The 19,690-nt window shown below is 41.9% G+C and overlaps 1 long non-coding RNA gene across 1 annotated transcript in view; it reads left to right on the top strand.

The window, feature by feature from the left end:
* The window catches only part of LOC126065205 (uncharacterized), a 103,007-nt gene that overhangs the window by 13,707 nt on the left and 69,610 nt on the right, over positions 1-19,690 (top strand). Inside the window, exon 3 of the long non-coding RNA XR_007514758.1 lies at positions 11,187-11,249. This is a non-coding gene — a long non-coding RNA (uncharacterized LOC126065205). The remainder of the gene's footprint in view (positions 1-11,186; positions 11,250-19,690) is intronic.

Here is a 19,690-nt window from a genome sequence, read left to right as displayed (position 1 = left end):
ATATTGAATATACCATGGACTGCCAAAAGAATGAACAAATCTGCCTTGGAAGAAGTGCGGCCAGAATGCTTCTTAGAGGCAAGGATGGCGAGACTGCGTCTTACATACTTTGGACATGTTGTCAGGAGGGATCAGTCCCTGGAGAAGGACATCATGCTTGGCAGAGTACAGGGTCAGTGGAAAAGAGGAAGACTCTCAATGAGGTGGATTGACACAGAGGCTGCAACAATGAGCTCAAGCATAACAACGATTGTAAGGATGGCGCAGGACTGAGCAGTGTTTCGTTCTGTTGTGCATAGGATCACTATGAGTTGAAACTGACTCGACGGCACCTAACAACAACAACACATGGATAGATATATGCACAGCCATATTCTTTGCAGCACTGTTTACAATAGCAAAAAGATGGAAAAAACCAAGGTTCCCATCAACAGATGAATGGGTAAACAGATTATGGTCTACTCACACAAAAGAATACTATGCAACGATAAAGAACAATGATGAATCCGTGAAACATTTTGTAGCATGGAGGACTCTGGAAGGCATTATGCTAAGTGAAATTAGTCCATCGCAAAAGGACAAATATTGTATGAGGCCAGTATTTTAAGAACTCAAGGAAAGGTTTAAACACAGAAGAGAACATTCCTTGGTGGTTACGAGGGTGGGGAGGGAGGAAGAGGGGTATTCACTAATTAGATAGTAATCAAGAGTTATTTTAGGTGAGGAAAGGACAACACACATTACAGGGGAAGTCAGCACAACTGAACTAAACCAAAAGCTAGGAAGTTACCTGAATACAACCAAACACTTCTAGGGACAGAGTAGCAGGGGCAGGGGTCTGGGGACCATGGTTTAGGGGACATCTAGGTCAATTGGCATAACAAAGTGTATTAAGACAATGTTCTGCATCCCACTTTGGTGACTGGCATCTAGGGTCTTGAAAGGTAGGAAATGGCCATCCAAGATGTGTCAATTGGACTTAATCCCCCTGGAGCAAAGGAGAATGAAGAACACCAAATATGCAAGGAAAATATGAGCCCAAGAGAAAGAAAGGGACACGTAAACCAGAGACTCCATCAGCCTGAGACCAGAAGAACTAGATGGTACCTGTCCACCACCAATGACTGCCCTGACAGGGAATACAACAGAGAACCCCTGATGGAGCAGAAGACAGTGGTTGCAGACTTCAAGTTCTAGTAAAAAGACCAGACAGAATGAAACACTGCCTTGTCCTGTGCCATCCTCATGATCGTTGTTATGCTTGAGCCTATTCTTGCAGCCACCGTGTCAATCCATCTGGTTGAGAGTCTTCCTCTTTTTCAATGACCCTTCAATTTACCAAGCATGATGTCCTTCTCCAGGGACTGGTCCCTCCTGATAACATGCCCAAAGTATGTGAGATGAAGTCTGATCATCCTGGCTTCTAAGGAGCGTTCTGGCCATACTTCTTCCAAGAAAGATTTGTTTGCTCTTTTGGCAGTCCATGGCATATTTAATATTCTTCACCAACACCACAACTCAAAGGCATCAATTCTTCTTTGGTCTTCCTTATTCATTGTCCAGCTTTTGCATGCATATGAGGTGATCGAAAATACCATGGCTTGGGTCAGGCACACCTTGGTCCTCAAAGTGACATCTTTGCTTTTTAACACTTTAAAAAGTTCTTTTGGAAGATTTACCCAATGCAACACATCGTTTTATTTCTTGACTGCTGCTTCCATGGGTGTTGACTGTGGATCCAAGTAAAATGAAATCCTTGATGAGTTCAATCTTTTCTCCGTTTATCGTTGTCATGGATTGAATTGTGTTCCCCCCAAATTTGTGTATCAATTTGGCTGGGCCATGATTCCCGGTATTGTATTGTGTGATTGCCCACCATTTTGTCATCTGATGTGATTTTCCTATGTATTGTAAATTCTGCCTGTATGATGTTAATGAGGGTAGATGGGTGACAGTTGTGTTGATGTGGCTGGACTCAATCTAGAGGATGGGATTGTGACTTGAGCTGGTTTCTTTTGTGATACAAAAGAGAGAAGCGAGCAGAGAGACAGGGGAGCCTCATACCACCAAGAAGGCAGTGCCAGGTGCAGAGCATGTCCTTTGGACCCAGGATTCCTGCTTGCAGAAGCTCCTGGTCCAGGGGAAGATTGATGAGAAAGACTTTCCCTCCAGAGCCGACAGAGAGAGAAAGCCTTCTCCTGGAGCTAACACCCTGGATTTGGACTTCTAGCCTACTTTACTGTGAGGAAATAAATTTCTCTTTGTTAAAGCCATCCACTTGTGGTATTTCTGTTATAGCAGAGCCAGATAACTAAGACAGAATTGAAAAGATACAACTCTGAGGCAACCCTTCCTGACTTTAAACAATGCAGTACCTCCTGTGCTGTATATGTATATATGTATACATATTTTAATATATATGTATACATTGAAATATATATAAATATATGAAAATATAAACTCATACACACACACACACGCGCACACACACACAGTGCCTGGGTGGTACAAACAGTGCACTTGACTGCTAAATGAAAGGCTGGAGATTCAAGTCCACCCAGACATGCCTTGGAAGAAAGGCCTAGTGATCTACCGTCGAAAAATCAGCCATTGAAAACTCTGTGGAGCAAAGTTCTACTCTGACTAAATGGCAACTGGTTTAAGGTGACCTTTAATGGAGAAATTCCACACACTTACCCTGGAGTGTGGTTCTTGCCTCCTGGAAGCCAGTTGTGCACCAGTCCAGGGGGCTTTGCCTGTGTGTGTATGTGATCCGTGTTGTGAATTCTGTGTCTGGATGTTTCTGACTTATGTCGACCACCTGTAGAGGAACCTTCTTTGTGTGATCAAGTCTAACTCCGGAAGCAGAGCTAGGTGCCCCGACCTGGGAGAAATCAGCACAGCACAGGGTGTTTGAGAAGTCTGATCAATAGCCCCAGAGAAGGATGGGGCTATAAGGATGAAAAGTGTGAACAGAGGTGTCCACAAAGACCAAGCAGGAGCCTCTCAGGAGGTTTCAAAAGGAGAGTGGAAGTGAACATGAACCACAAGCGGTGTGCATTTATTTTCTTTAAATTTAAAAAGCACTTTTTTACAAAAGCACTATGTGTTCATTACAGAAAAATCCGGAAATACAAGCAAAAAGGGGGGGAAAAAACAGCACAGAGGGATGAATAAATCAGTTGCTACTGAGTTGATTCCAACTCATGGTGACCCCATGAGTTACAGAATAGAACTGAGCTCCATAGGGTTTTCTTGCACATAATCTTTATGGAAGCAGATTGCCAGACTTTCCTTCTGTGGCACACTAGGTGGATTCCAACTGCCAACCTTTAGGTTGGCAGTCAAACGAAAACCATTTGCACCACCCAAGGACCTCAGAGGGATGAATAGAAAAGTGATAAAGCAAGTATAATCCATTTCTGCCTAACTGATTCTGACTCATAGCGACCCTATAGCAACTCTCCAGGACAGAGTGGAACTGCTCTATAGGGTTTCCAAGCCTGTAATCTTTACAGAAGCCAACTGCCACATCTTTCTCCCAAGGAGGAACTGGTGGGTTTAAGCCACCGACCTTTTGGTTAGCAGTGAAGCTCTTAACTGCTGCACCACCAGGGCTCCCTTAAAGCAAGTATAGTAAAATGTTAATGACAGCATCTGGATGGTGGGTATATGGATGCTCCCTGTAAAATTTGTTCAATAATCTTTGGTCTAAAATCTACTTGGCCCAGTATTAATATAGCTGCACCAGCTTTCTTTTAACTAGTGCTACCATGGTATATCATTTTCCATTCTGTTACTTTTTGTGCCTTTATATTTAAAGTTCATTCCTTATAAAGCTAGCATATAGTTGGACCTCCTTTTTATCCAATCTGACAATCTCAGCCTTTTAATTAGGAAGTTGAAATAATGTACATTTATCGTGTTCATTTATATGGTTAGGTTTAAATCTGTCATGTTGAATTTGTTTTCCATTTCTTCTCTTTGCTATTTTCCCTCTAAAAGATTAACTATTTTTCATTATTTCATATAATCTTCTCTGTTGGTGTAGAAGCCATACTTTTTTTTTTTTTTGGCAGTTGCTTAGAGCTTGTAACATACATCTTTAACTTCTCAGAGTTTATATTGTTTATATTATACCGCTTCACATGTAGTATAAGAGCCTTACAATTGCACATTTCCATTTCTCCTTCTGTTGCTGTCATACAGTTTACCTTTACATATGTGGTATGCCTCACAAAACCGTCAAGTATCATTTTACAGAAATTTAAGTAAGTACCACAGATTACCATCCCTCAGGAATAGAGACGTAAATTTTCTAACAAAATTTTACCAAATCAAATCTAACAATATAGTAAGAAGATTTCCCCCACGCATCTGTCAGTTTGTCGTACAGTGGGGGCTTGCGCATTGCTGTGATGCTGAAAGCTATGCCATCGGTATTCAAGTACCAGCAGGGTCACCCATGGCAGACAGGTTTCAGCTGAGCTTCCAGACTAAGACAGACTAGGAAGAAGGACCCGATGGTTTACTTCTGAAAAGCATTAGCCAGTGAAAACCTTATGAATAGCAGTGGAACATTGTCTGATATAGTGCTGGAAGATGAGCTCTTCAGGTTGGAAGGCTCTCAAAATATGACTGGGGAAGAGCAGCCTCCTCAAAGCAAAGTGCACCTTAATGACCTGGATGGAGTCAAGTTTTCAGGACCTTCATTTGATGAGGTGGCAAAACTCAAAATGAGAAGAAACAGCTGCGAACATCTGTTAATAATTGGAACATGGAATGTACAAAGTATGAATCTAGGAAAATTGGAAATCATCAAAAATGAAATGGAACGCATAAATGTTGATATCCTAGGCATTAGTGAGCTGAAATGGACTGGTATTGGCCATTTTGAATCGGGCAATCATATGGTCTACTGTGCTGGGAATGACAGCTTGAAAAGGAATGGCGTTGCATTCATCCTCAAAAAGAACATTTCCAGATCTGTCCTGAAGTACAGTGCTGTCAGTGATAGGATAATACCCATATGCCTACAAAGAAGACCAGTTAATACGACTATTATTCAGATTTATGCACCAAAGATGAAGTAATTGACGATTTTTACCAACCTCGGCAGTCTGAAATTGACTGAACGTGCAATCAGGATGCATCGATAATTACCGGTGATTGGAATGCAAAAGTTAGAAAGAAAGAAGAAGGATTAGTAATTGGAAAATGTGGCCTTGGTGATAGAAATGATGCTGGGGATTGCATGAATGAATTTTGCAAGACCAACAACTTCTTCATTGCAAATACCTTTTTTCATCAACATAAACGGCAACTATACATGTGGACCTTGCCAGATGAAATACACAGGAATCAAATTGACTACATCTGTGGAAAGAGATGATGGAAAATCTCATCAGTCAGAACGAGGCCAGGGGCCAACTGTGGGACAGACCATCAACTGCTCATATGCAAAGTTCAAGTTGAAACTGAAGAAAATTAGAACAAGTCCAGGAGAGCCGAAGTACCACCTTGAGTATATTCCACCCGAATTTAGAGACCACCTCAAGAGTAGATCTGATGCGTTGAACACTAACGACTGAAGATCAGACGAGTTGTGGAATGACTTCAAGAACATCGTACGTGAAGACAGCAAGAGGTCATTGAAAAGACAGGAAAGAAAGAAAGAAAAGACCAAATTGCATGTCAGAAGAGATGCTGAAACTTGCTCTTGAACGTCAAGTAGCTAAAGTGAAAGGAAGAAACGATGAAGTCAAAGAGCTGAACGGAAGATTTCAAAGGGTGGCTCGAGAAAACAAAGTAAAATGTTATAATGACATGTGCAAAGACCTGGAGACAGAAAACCAAAAGGGAAAAACACGCTCGATATTTCTCAAGCTGAAAGAACTGAAGAAAAAAGTCAAGCCTCGAGTTGCAGTAGTGAAGGATTCTGTGGGCAAAATACTGAACGACGTAGGAAGCAAGACGAAAAAAAAATACACAGAGTCACTGTACTAAAAAGAATTGGTCGACGTTCAACCATTTCAGGAGGCAGCATATAATCAGGAACCTATGGTACTGAGGAAACCCTGGTGGCATAGTGGTTAAGTGCTATGGCTGCTAACCAAATGGTCGGCAGTTCAAATCTGCCAGGTGCTCCTTGGAAACTCTATGGGGCAGTTCTACTCTGTCCTATAGGGTCGCTATGAGTCGGAATCGACTTGATGACAGTGGGTTTTTTTTTTTTTTTTTATGGTACTGAAGGAAGAAGTCCAAGCTGCACTGAAGGCATTGGCAAAAAACAAGGCTCCAGTAATTGATGGAATACCAATTGAGATGTTTCAACAGACGGATGCAGTACTGGAAGTACTCATTCGTCTATGCCAAGAAATTTGGAAGATAGCTACCTGGCCAACCGACTGGAAGAGATTCATATTTATGCCTATTCCCAAGAAAAGTGATCCAACCGAATGTGGAAATTATTGAACAATATCATTAATATCACATGCAAATAAAGTTTTGCTGAAGATCATTCAAAAGCAGCTGCAGCAGTATATCAACAGGGAACTGCCAGAAATTCAAGCTGGATTTAGAAGAGTACGTGGAACCAGGGTTGTCATTGCTGACGTCAGATGCATCCTGGCTGAAAGCAGAGAATACCAGAAAGATGTTTACCTGTGTTTTATTGACTATGCTAAGGCACTTGCCTGTGTGGATCACAACAAATTATGGATAACATTGCAAAGAACGAGAATTCCAGAACACTTAATTGTGCTCATGAGTAACCTGTACATAAATCAAGAGGCAGTCATTTGAACAATATTTATTCAGTCTGTATGCTGAGCACATAATCCAAGAAGCTGGACTGTATGGAGAAGAGCAGGGTATCAGCATTGGAGCAAGACTCATTAACAACCTGCACTATGCAGATAACACAACCTTGCTTGCTGAATGTGAAAAGGACTTGAAGCACCTACTGATGAAGATCAAAGACCACGCCTTCATTATGGACTATGCTTCAACATAAAGAAAACAAAAATTCTCACAATTGGACCAATAAACAATGTCATGATAAATGGAGAAAAGATTGAAGTTGTCAAGGATTTCGTTTTACTTGGATCCACAATCAAAGCTCATGGAAGCCGCAGTCAGGAAATCAAAAGATGGATTGCATTGGGCAAATCTGCTACAAAAGACCTCTTTAAAGTGTTGAAAAGCAAAGATATCACCTTGAAGACTAAGGTGCGCCTGACCCAAGCCATGGTATTTTCAATCACCTCATATGCAGGTGAAAGCTGGGTGATGAATAAAGAAGACCCAAGAAGGACTGATGCCTTTGAGTTGTGGTGTTGTTGAAGAATATTGAATATACCATGGGCTGCCAAAAGAATGAACAAATCTGTTTTGGAAGAAGTACAACCAGAATGTTCCTTGGAAGCAAGGATGGTGAGACTACATCTCACATACTTTGGACATGTTGTCAGGGGGACCAATGCTTTGGAGAAGGACATCATGCTTGGTAAAGTAGAGGGTCAGTGAAGAAGAGGAAGACCCTCAACGAGATGGATTGACACAGTGGCGGCAAAAACAGGCTTGAAGCGTAACAGTGATTGTGAGGACGGTGCAGGATGGGGCAGTGTCTGGTTCTGTTGTACACAGGGTTGCTATGAGTTGGAATTGACTTGACAGCACCTAACAACAAAAACAAGTGGGGTTTACCCCAGGTTGGTTTGATAGTCAAACATAAATTAATACAATTCACTATATTATCCAACTTAAAAAAAAATCATCTCAACAGATGCAGAAAAAGCATTTGACAAAATGCAACATCTATTTCTGATTTAAAACTCTCAGCAAACTAGGAATAGAAGATAATTCCCTTGATAATCTTGATAAAGGGCATCTACAAATATCTCAGATAACATAACATAATATTTAATGGTGATAGAATCAATGCTTTCCTTTTCGGATCACGAACAAAACAAAATGTCTGCTCTGACCATTTCTATTCACCATTATACTGGAGATTACGGCCAGGGCAAACAGGCAAGAAAAAGAAATCAAAAGCATGTAGATTGGACAGGAAGAGTTATAACCATCTATATTAGCAAAGAACATGATTGTCTGTATAGAATAGCCAATGGAATCTACAAAAACGTAATAGAATAAATCCGTGCATCCAGTGAGGAACCCTGCGATCATGTGCACCATTAACAAGACTCACCGTTGAAACTCCAGGCTGAGATTCAACCTCCCAGGTTGTTGTTAGTTGTTGTCGAGTTGATTCTGAACCACGGCAACCTCAAGTGTGCAGAGCAGAACTGCTCTGTAGGGTTTTCAAAGCTGCGACCTTTTGAAAGCAGATCACCAAGTCTGTCTTCTGAGGTGACAGATTTGAACTGTCAACCTTTTGGCTAGTAGTTGAGTGCCTAGTAGTTTGCACCACTCAGGGACTTCAACCTTCCAGGGTTGTGAGGAAAGCCAACCTGTAGCCAATGCCTTCTGGGTCATATAAGATCAATATACAAATATCAGTTGAGTTTCAATATACTAGCAATGAATGATCAGAACTTGAAATTAAAAAAAAAAAAGCCACATTAAAAAAAAAATGACCTACTTCGGCATAAATCTGATAAGAGTTGTGGAAGATCTGTACATTAAATATAAAAAAAAATTCCTGAGAGAAATTTACAAAAAAAAAACCCACATTAAATGATGATATACAATTTTCATGGGCTGGAAGTTTTAATGGTCTTAAAATGGTTTTTTTTTCCTCAATTTTTTCTACAGATTCAACGTAATCCCAACCATGATCCCGGCAAGCTATTTGGAAAAAAGTGATTATGTAAAAATACTATTGTGAAAATAGAACCCTGATTATGTGACTTGTTTCCAAATGTCAGCAGTTTGGACTCTAGCATAAAGACAAACTTCCCGGTAGTAGGAAGGTATTTAAAGTTTAAGAGAACCTGTGTCATAGTGTCACAGACTAACGCAAAAGAACACAATACAAAACAAAACAAAAAAGTCCCTAAAGCAAGTTGTTTTGTAGAAATGCACAAGCTTATTCTAAAACTCACTTGAATATGCAAAAGACCTAGAATAGCCAAAACATTTTTTATAAAGGAGAAAAAAGTTGGAAGACTTATTTCCTGATTTTAAGGCTTATCAAAAAGCCACAGTTGTTAAGACCCAACCCCAAGGCCAGTGTCGTCGAGTCGATTCCAACTCATAGCGACCTGTTATTAAGACAGGGTGGTATTAGTGCCGAGTTAAAAGAATGGATCAGTAGAACAGAGTAGTGAGTCTAGAAATAAAGCCGCGTAACATGGACAATTGATTTTTTTTTTACCAAAATATAAAGGTGAATAAATGGAGAAAACATAGTTTTTTCAACAAATGGTACTGGAATAACTGGATTTTCATATATAAAAAGTTGAACATTGATCCATACGTGGCACCATATACAAAATTTAACTCAAAATGTACTATAGACCTAAATGTAAAATCTAAAATTCTAGAAATAAGCCTAGGAGAAAATCTTTGTGACCTCGCATTAGGCAAAGCCTTCTTAGATAAACTAGACTCATCAAAGTTAAAATTTTCCAGTCTTCAAAAGTCTTTGTGAAGAGAATGAAAAAAAAACAAGCAGCAGAGAGAAAAGATTTGAAAATCATATTTCTAATAAGAGGTTTGTACCTAGAATATAGAAACCAACCAAAAAAATAAAACCTGTTGCCATCGAGTCAATTCTGACTCATAGTGACCCTATAGGACAGAGTAGAGCTGCTCCATAGGGTTTCCAAGGAGTGCCTGGTGGATTCGAACTGCAGACCCTTGATTAGCGATCGTAGCTCTTAACCACGATGCCACCAGGGTTTCCAGAATATATAAAGACCTGTCAAAATTCAAGAATAAGAAAACAAATTAAAAAAGAAAACAAATAACATAATAAACTAACAGGCAAAAGTTTCAATAGACATTTCACCCAAGAGGATATATGGGTGGTAAATAAGCACATTAAAAGATGTTCAACAGCATTAGTCATTAAGGAAATATATTTTAAAACAACAGTGAGATATGACTGTACACTAACCAGAATAGCTAAAATTAAAAAGCCTCACTAAACTAGTTGCTGGCAAGCATGTAGAAGAGCTAGACCTCTCATACAATCCTGGTGAAAAGTAATACGGTTCAATTACTTTGGAAAAAAGTTGGGTAGTTTCTTAAAAAGTTAAACATAAGTCTATCACAAAACCCAGTCTTCCCACTACTGGGTATTAACCCAAGATAAATGACGTCCTATGTCCATACAAAGGCTTGTCCATGAATTATTTGTAATAATTTAAAACCAGCAACAGCTCAAATGTCCATGGACAGGTGAAGAGATAAACTGTGGAATATCCATACAATGGAATAATGCTCAGCAATAAAAATAAAAGAATTATTGAGATACAGAACTTAGAGGAATCTCAAAATCGTTATGCTGAATGAAGAAGCCAGATAACACTGAGAACATACTATGTGATTGCATTTATATAAATTGTGGAAAATGCTGACTATAGTGACAGAAAGGAGATCAGTGGTTGCCTGGGCAGGGGTGAGGGCTAGGGGCATTAGATGAGAAAGATGCAGGAAAAGCTGTTGGAGGTGATAGATATGTTTATTACCCTGAATACGATGATGATTTTACAGACGTATACCTATGTCGACAAATCCTGGTGGCGTAGTGGTTAAGTGCTACAGCTGCTAACCAAAGGATCGGCAGTTTGAATCCACCAGGCGCTCCTTGGGAACTCTATGGGGCAATTCTACTCTGTCCTATAGGGTCGCTATGAGTCGGAATTGACTCGACGGCACTGGGCTTGGTTGTTTTTTTTTTTTTTTTGGTTTATACCTATGTCAAAGGAGCCCTGATAGTGCAGTGTTTAAGCGCTTGGCTGCTAACCAAAAGGTTGGCGATTCAAATTCATCAGTCAATCCTCTGGAGAAAAATGTGGCAGTCTGCTTCTGTAAAGATTACAGCCTTGGAAACCCTCTGGGACAGTCCTATAGGGTAGCCATGAGTTGGAATCAACTCAGTGGCAATGGGTATACTTATGTCACAATTCATGAAATTATGCATTTTAAAAACATGCTGTGTGTTAAGCATGCTGTGTCATGCCAAGGGTTCAGAAAACCTCTTTGTCTTTTGACAGATAGAAGAGTGTGGTGGACGTGTCCTTAATATACAGAAGAACCAATGGAGTCCTTGAACAATGGTATGAACCTGACCCTACTTACCTTACTCACTGGCTTTGAGTCTATTCTGAGTTATAGTTACGCTACGGGACAGAGGAGAACTGCCCCATAGGGTTTACATAGGGCTGTAACCTTTATGGAAGCAGGCTGCCACCTCTAACCCATGGAGCCGCTGGCGGGTTTGAACCGCCGACCTTTAGGTTAGGAGCCAAATGCTTTAACTACTGCACCACCACAGCCCCTTGAAGATGACCCTAAAAAAATCCCCCCAAAACAAAACCAACTGCTGTCTATTCCATCTTATAGTGACCCTATAGGAGCCCTGGTGTTGCAGTGGATAAGAGTTCTGTTGCTAACCAAAAAGTTGACATTTGGAATCCACCAGCCACTCCTTGGAAGCTCTATGGGGCAGTTCTACTCTGTCCTATAGGATCACTATGAGTCGGAACCTGACGCTAGTCATACTCAAATAAGAGGCAGAGTTGTTTTAGTTTGGGTTTCCCGTGAAGATGACCTTGAGACAAACATTGCAGCACAGGTCATTTATTTTCTGGTACAAGAAGCAAGAGTAGGATAATGTAGAAATGTTATAGGGAGGGAAGGCAGCAGTGTAAAGTGTGTTATTGAAAAAGCTTCCACTTTGGATAACTGGCTGGTAATCCCAGGGTGGGGGTGAGGATTCTGCGAAACTGCAGAACAAATACCTCAGAGCTATTGAATGTGAGGCAGGAGTGAGCTGGGGGAGACACACACCAACTCTTCTTTGTGTAGGTGGTTCAGGGGGTGTTAATTGCTCACACTTTGGGCCATCCTTGAGAGTGGGCCCAGAAAGGCCCCAGCCACTGGGGCCACTGCAGAGCCCATCAGAGAGTCACGAAGAGGTGAGGGCTGCCTCACGTAGATCTTGTTGGGGATGTAAGTTCTTGACCCTGCCTAGACAAACTGAATCATAAACTCTTGGGTTGGGACCCAGCTGCTTATGTTTAAACACTGACACTTAGCCCCTGGCAAACTACAAATAGGTCCTTGGAAACCAGTGAGAAGATAGAGATCATTTCTTCATACACAAAATCTTTATTGAGCCCCTACTGTGTGCCAAGGTCTAGTGCACACACTGAGGGGCTTACTAGGCCTTGAAGGGAAAGGGTACAGGGACCCATGTGAGCGTTGGGGATGGAACAGAAAGATGTCAGTCTCTTGGGAATCCCATGGTCTGTCCACTCCTCAGGGATGCTGACCAGGGAACGATGTGACCCTCCCAGTCCAGGAAGGCCCCTGTCTCCTTCTCTGTGAGCTGTGACAACACCTTCAGGACACCCTGGATGGACTCTGTCACCGTCAGTGGGGGCTGCAGAACACACAACCCCCGTGGCCCAGCTGAATTCACCTGACCCAGACTACCTACAACTGGACATGTGAGGCTGAACCAAAGTCAGGGAGGTGGCCAGAAGAGGCAGGACCCCTATCTTCATGGCCAAAAAATGACACTCATGTGAACACACACCAAAGGATTCCCATGTAATCCATCTGCTCCCTCTCTAATCCACCACCTCTTCTGGAGCACACCCCTCTTACCCCAACCTCTCATTCTCTAGCACCCACTTCCTAAGATCCACTATTGCCCTTTTCTTGGCTGGTGGACTCCCAGGAACAGCATAGACCTGTGCACTCAACCTTCCTGCTAGGCAACCATCTTGGGCAACACACCTAATGACAACATATGTCCCTCCTGCTGCTGATAGCCTGAAAGAATGTTGCTTCATTTGACCTGACATCTCCGCCAAGCTCTCCTGAGAGTCCTACTCTGTTGCCCTGTTCCCAGGTGCCAGCAGGGCCATAACTTTGGGGGTTGGGGGAACTGACACTCACAATGTGCAAAGTGGAAGAGCCCATGTCTGTGTGCACCCAGCCAGGGCTGATACCTGCACACAGGATGCCTTCCTCGGCATAGGCCAGAGCTTGGCGCCAGGTCGGCATGTTCAGAGCAGCCTGGGAAAGGGATGAGTTACAAGGGCTATGGCAGAGTCAAGGATGCTCCAAATTCAGCTGAAGTCCCAGGCACTCTCTTCTCACCTTCCTACAGCTGTAAGACACAACTTGCCCAAGTTCCCACTTCCATAATTGTGCGATGAAACCTGTAGCACTGGAAACGTTGATGATGACAGCTCTTGGCCAGCTCAGTTCCTTCTGGGGGTGGGTGCAGGCAGCCTTCCTCAGCAGTGAGCCAATGACCTGCAAGATGTGATGTGGGGAGAGCTGTGCAAGTAAGAAGGTTCAAGGCCTCAGCATTTCATTCTTGACAAATCTAAACCTGACAGCCATCTGTCAGTGGCTGTTGAGTTGATTCTGTCTCATAGTGACCCCTATGTGTGTCAGAGTAGAACTGTGCTTCACAGGATTTTTAAAGGTTGATTTTTTTAAGTAAGTGGATCATTGGGCCTTTCTTCTGAGGGGTCTCTGGATGGATTTGAACCTTTAACCTTTGGGTTAGCACCTGAGAGTATTAACTCTTTGCACTATCAAGAGATTCCAAACCTGACAACAAGCTCATTATATTTCCATTCCACAAGAAAGGCTACATGATCTGACTTGGGAGCAGGCATCAGGTCTATTGGAACCAGACCTGTTCTCCAACCTGGTCTACTCATTTCCGGTTCCCTGTTCCAGAACCCTGAGATCACAGGGAGAGAATCAGCTGAAGGGCAGGATCTAATCTTGGCCAGCAGGTGGCGGTAGGGGCTTACCTGGCCAAGAAGCCCCACAAGGGTTGTCGAGTATAACAAGTACATGTAGGATGCAGTATCTGTGTCCAGTGATGAGTTTCACCAGCCCAGTGTTGTTGGCCAGCACCTAACATTCAGCTAGCTGGATGGATGTGGGGCCTGTGATGTCTTTGGGGAAAAGGCAGAGCTGGCATCAGATCTTTGCCTCATCCCCCTACCCTCATTCTCTAGGTTTCTGCTTCTAGTTTGATGGCCCATCCCCCTCCTCATCATAACACATTAAACCTCCTACTGTCCATGGACTAAAGACTGAGGCTTTGTGTGTGGGAACTCTGTCTAAGAGGTCTGTCTTTTCGCCATGCCATCCTCACGATCAGCTGAGCAGAGATGAGAGATTTTTGACCTGTGGATAGTAGGGTAGACATTCAGACCTATGAGTATTCACTGTGGGTATGGGGAGCCTCTCCAAAGGAAGGTCAGTTGGGTGAGTTTCAGAAGGGGTCTAGACCATGCCCATGTAGAAGTCAGTTGAAAGCAGATCCTGTGACAAATGTGAATCAGGGTGGGGACCTAGTGGGGTAGGGGGAGTTGGCAGGGTAGAGAATCCTGAAAGCAGGGAGATAAATAGCCCATGGCTGGTTGTGCCCTCACCAAGGCGAAGGATCCGCAGGTTTGGTTCCTGTTCTGCCAGATCTCAGAGGCTCTGGGGGAGAGGGTGCAAGGGTGACCCTGGACCTCACAAACCTTTTCCCCACCTCACACTCAGCTTGGCCCTGGAAGCCTCTTACCTGTGCTTGGGGCCCACTGGGGTTCCGGCCTGTGGCAGAAACCAGCTTGGGAGGCTGGGACAGTGCCAGCAGTTGCGGCACCAGCTACAGCCCAAGGCCATGGTTCGTGCCTGTCACCAAGGCACTGGAAAGACTGTTCTGGGACATGGCGCTGAAGCCTCTCGCAGATCCTTCTCTCTATCTAGCTGCTCTTCAATCTGTGGATGTTTTGGATCCTTATGGCTGTAATCCGATGGGAATGGGTCCTGCCCTCTGTGACCCCTTGAGTCAATTGAGAGATACCAGGCCTTTGAGAAACAGATAGAAAGTGGACTTTGTTGCAAACCAGTCAAGCAAGGAGCTTGGAGACTAAATCTCAAATCAAGCTCCCTGAGGCTGGGGATTTTAGGGTAGTTATAGGGTTTGGGATAGGGAACTTATGCATAATTCATAAGAATTTCTGAAAGTAGGTGGGCAATTTTAGGAACTAATTAACACGTATGGGGGTACAGATGGGTTGCAATATGACAGCTGGGGGCTATGACACATGAAGTTTTTCTAAGGCCAGGTTTGCAGCTAATAAGCTGCAATTCGGGGGCGGGGGGGTGGCAGTTAGTGAGTAGTGAAGCGGCCTTGAGCAGGGAAACAGGTAAGATGACCTTGTGTTATTACACAGAAATGTCTTATCAGGAATTCACAGGTCGGGGGATGGGTGTTGGGCAGAGGGGGAGTAGTTTAACCCTGTTGGTTACATTACCCCCTCTGGTTTTCAGGGTCTTCAATCTTGAAGATATATCTTTATGTAGGTGATGGCCCAGACCCCTGGAGCTTTTTTATTTTTTCAAAAAGTGATCTTTATTTGTCTTTTGGGGTTGGAAAGATTACATATAAAGTTATAGATATATTTTAACATTGTATGTATTACATAAAATTAAAAAAAATTTTTTTTATTTTATGTAGTATATATTACTAATGATAAAATGTACAAAAAAACCCAAAACAGAGAGTCGTAAGTGCTGTGGTTCATTGTAACTCAAATACACTGTAAGTCGAGGGCCTCCTGTATGTCATGCGTACACACAGTCATTCTATAAATAATGTTATATCCTATTTTTTATTTGTCTTTACATAGTATACATGAGTATAACAGTATTTTCACATGTCATTAAAGGTCTTTAAATGCCTCCAGTTTTTGATGGCCATCGAAGTAGCATGCCTACCTGGAGACAGCACTCGTATCGTCATGGTGCAACAAGCTCTCATTTATACGATTCCTGAACTTTGGCAGTAATCTTTAACTGAAACCACTTAGGGTACATAGAAAAGTCTCTTTAATCTGTTATCCAATGGGTTATATGAAGCCCCACTGATATTATATAAATACCGAAGTGTATTCGGTGCCAAAATGTCACTGAGATTCTATCAGTGGCTGCAGTGCAAACAGAATTTACACATTTTAAAAAGCAGCTGCAAATAATGCAAAGAAAGGCAGATGCTGATTCTGAGGGTTCATGTCAAATTTCTAAATTATAAATGTAGCATTGCTCATCTGATCAGAAGAGATTTGGCCAGAGGGTCAGTATAGCACACTGGAAAATCTGAGCTTAGTTCCAAACCAGTGTTTTATAATTATGGATGAAAAAAATAAAAAGTGCATTTTGAAGGTCTGTTAAGTATGTTTTAAAAAGTCAACTTACTAAGAACTTATTTTTAAAATAGATCTCTCTGTTTGTTCAAGGGCATCAAACATCTTAGCCCACAAAATTTTATAGGGATAATTAGTGCCTTTTGGTGAAATGTAGTCATAAATCTAAACTCCTATAATGTATAGAAAATGTGCAATTTTTTGGAAAAAGTGTGAAATAAGCATCTAATAAAGCACACCAAGATATGGTAGAAATTAACTCTTTAATAACCCTACATGGCAACTTTCATCTCTAATATTTCTTCCCAAACTAATGCAAGCTCTCTGTGAAGCTTAAGATTGTGTGTCATCTTGGCTGGACCATGATCCTCAGTGTTTATATGTGATCACTCCCATGACTAAATCTGCTGTGAGTAGCCAATCAGTTGAAAGGGAGTTTCCTTGGGGATGTGGCCTGGATCCAAATATAAGCAGATGTTCTGGATTTTTTGCTCACTCTGGATCCTGCGCAGCCTCCTGTTTGTCTGACCTCTGGTTCTTGGGACTTGAGCTATCAGCTTATCTGTAGATCTTGGAATTCGGGGATCTTCACAGCCCGAGAGCAGGAGCCCCACTCTCCAATCTGCCAATCGTGGGTTTGCCAGCCCCTGTGACTGTGTGAATTGAGAGAAACTTCTATCCTGATGCACAGACTTGGGACATTGGAGCCTCTACAATCTCATGAGCCATTTCCTTGATATAAATCTCTGTTTATATATATTTATACGCTTTACTGGTTTTGCTTCTCTAGAGAACCCAGCCTAAGATTGCCTCTAAAACCTGAAAAACCAGACCCATTGCCATCGAGTCAATTCTGACTCATAGTGACCCTATAGGTCAGAGCAGCTGGTAGATTTGAACTGCTGACTTTTTGATTAACAGCCCAGTTCTTAACTCAAAATTGCATAGAAAATTTATGATAGAAAAAGCTCCTTGATTACCTAGTACAGCTTTCTTATTTTATAGGTAAGGAAACCAAGGCTCAGGAGGTAGTTTGTATATCAGCAGATTGTTCGACTGGGGATTAGAATCAGATTTTAGCTAAGGTTTTTCGAATATGGCCACTAAGACTCATAACACATAAACAAGTTTTATATGTGACGAAATTTCACCAAGATAAAACAAGATTGTCCCATTGCCTCTGATGCCTTTGAACTGAAATTCTCTGTGTTGGAGGTTTTGCAATTCAGATAATTCAAGTTTCTTTGAACTCTATGTCATTACTCTTTCTTGTAATTCAGTGATAAAGAGGAGTTAAATTTCAAAAGTGGAACATGTTCTGATTTCCAGATTAGTGCTCTAACATGCCAAATACTTTCAAGTACACCCACAAAAGTCCAAACTATTACATAAAATACATTAATTTTAAGTCTTATAAAAGCACATTTCAATGGCATCTCCCCCGGAAATTTTGAGCTTACTGACTGGTGTAAGCATGTGCAATGTAGGATCTGAGGTTTGTTAAGGGGAATGCAGTCGGATGCTGAAGCATCATGATGTTTACACCTTTTAGGTGATTTTGAATGAACATGGTAAGACAGTTTAAGAGGCAGGGCAAAAACAGACAGGTTAGTAAAAGAATTATCAGCAGAGTAACAGGGAGCCAGAGCCAACAAAAAGTGGGAAACAGGGAAGTTATTTATGACAACCAATCAGATGAAGTTTTTAGCTGCTGTAGAAAGAGAAGGAAGAACACAATGATTACCAAGATGGTAAAGGCAATGTAAACATTAAGAGCACAATCATGATGGAGGGTCTCCCAGTTGGAGGGGCACAGGTTTAGGCATGAGTTTTTTATTTTTACTTTTTAACAGATATTTTAAGTCCTACACAGGCTTACAGGTCCAGTTGTTTTGTTGAGTTTGTTCTTGTTGCAGAGGATCTTCCGGGGATGGTGCAGGTTTGAGGCAACTGTGATGCACCGAAGCTTTGATGTTTTTGAGTTTAGTTGCAGAGTGGGTGGTTAAAAGAACAGTGTACAGCCTAGTCCACCTGAATTCCAGGGGCTTAGCTTTCCAGGTTTTCAGCAGAACTTGGTTACCAGGCTGGAATGAGTGAAGTGGGGCATCAACAGGATATTTCAGACAGCCTAGAGCAAACATGTGAATAGGAGATAGAACAGCAGACAAAGACAACAAATATTTTTGGAGAGCAAGCTCCCTGGTGACAGAAACCTGAGTATTGGTTAAAGGTAAGTTATTTTTGAAAATGGTTTTCCATGCATAATTTTGAAAGGGCACAATTACATCCAGCTTCTGGGGATGACCCATATCCTAAGAGGGCTAAGGGCAAAACTTGGGTCCAGGTTATCTTTGTTTCTTGAAAGATTTTGGCAGTTTGGTTTCTTAGCGTGTGATTTATCTTTTTAACTTTTTTGCTTGACTGTGGTCTCCAGGTTGAGTGTAATTTCCGTTTGATTTCTAAAAGTCTAGAGACTTCTTGTGTGATTTGTGAGGCGAAGTATGATAGATTGTCTCTTCTGATTGTTGTAGGCAGGCTGAACCTGGGAGTGATTTTATTAAAGAGCTGTTTTGTAGCTTCTGATGTTTTCTTTGTTTTTATAAGGGCCATTTATGAAAATCTGTTGCTGCTCTCTATTCAGCTATTTGTTTGAGATCTCTAATAGTGTAATTTAGAGCTGTTTCTAGAAGTTGTAAAGAAGGGATTAAAGTTAGCTGTCTACTAGCCTTTGAATTCACAGTTTGTTCAACAGCAGCTCTGGTGGCTTTGTCTGCTTTAGCACTGCCTGAGACAGTAGCTGAAGTTTCCTTTTGATGTCCCAGACAATGCGTGACTGAAACTATGTGTTGGTATTTTCATAGCTTCAAGCAGGGCTAAAATTTCTGTGGCATACTTAATGTCTTTCCGAGCTGATCTTAAATGGCTCCATTCTTTCCAAATGGCCCTGTGGTCATGCAGGACTAAGAAGGCATATCTGAAATCTGTGTAAAAGTTGGTTGTTTTACCAGCAGCTATTTGGAGGGCTCACATGAAAGCAATCAGCTCTGCTTTCTGTGCTGAGGTTCCAGGTGGAAGAGGATAGGCTTCAAGGACATTGGTTTGGGTTACCACTGCATAGCCTGCTTTTTGAGTTCCATTTTTTATAAAGCTGCTTCCATCTGCGTAGAGGTTAGGTCTGGATTTGAAATGAGCTAGTCAGACATATGCAGCCTGCTGGAGTAGACTTCTTCAATAATTTGGAGGCTGTCATGGACTGGCTCACTTGTAGGGTTTGTTGTTAACAGGCTGACTGGGTTCAGGGTAGAAGTTACCTTGAGGGTGACCTC

Source organism: Elephas maximus, chromosome 21, assembly GCF_024166365.1.
Source record: "Elephas maximus indicus isolate mEleMax1 chromosome 21, mEleMax1 primary haplotype, whole genome shotgun sequence".
Taxonomy (NCBI): Eukaryota; Metazoa; Chordata; class Mammalia; order Proboscidea; family Elephantidae; genus Elephas; species Elephas maximus.
The sequence above is the reverse complement of the archived record's forward strand: the minus strand, read 5'-3'. Positions and strand labels throughout refer to the sequence as shown.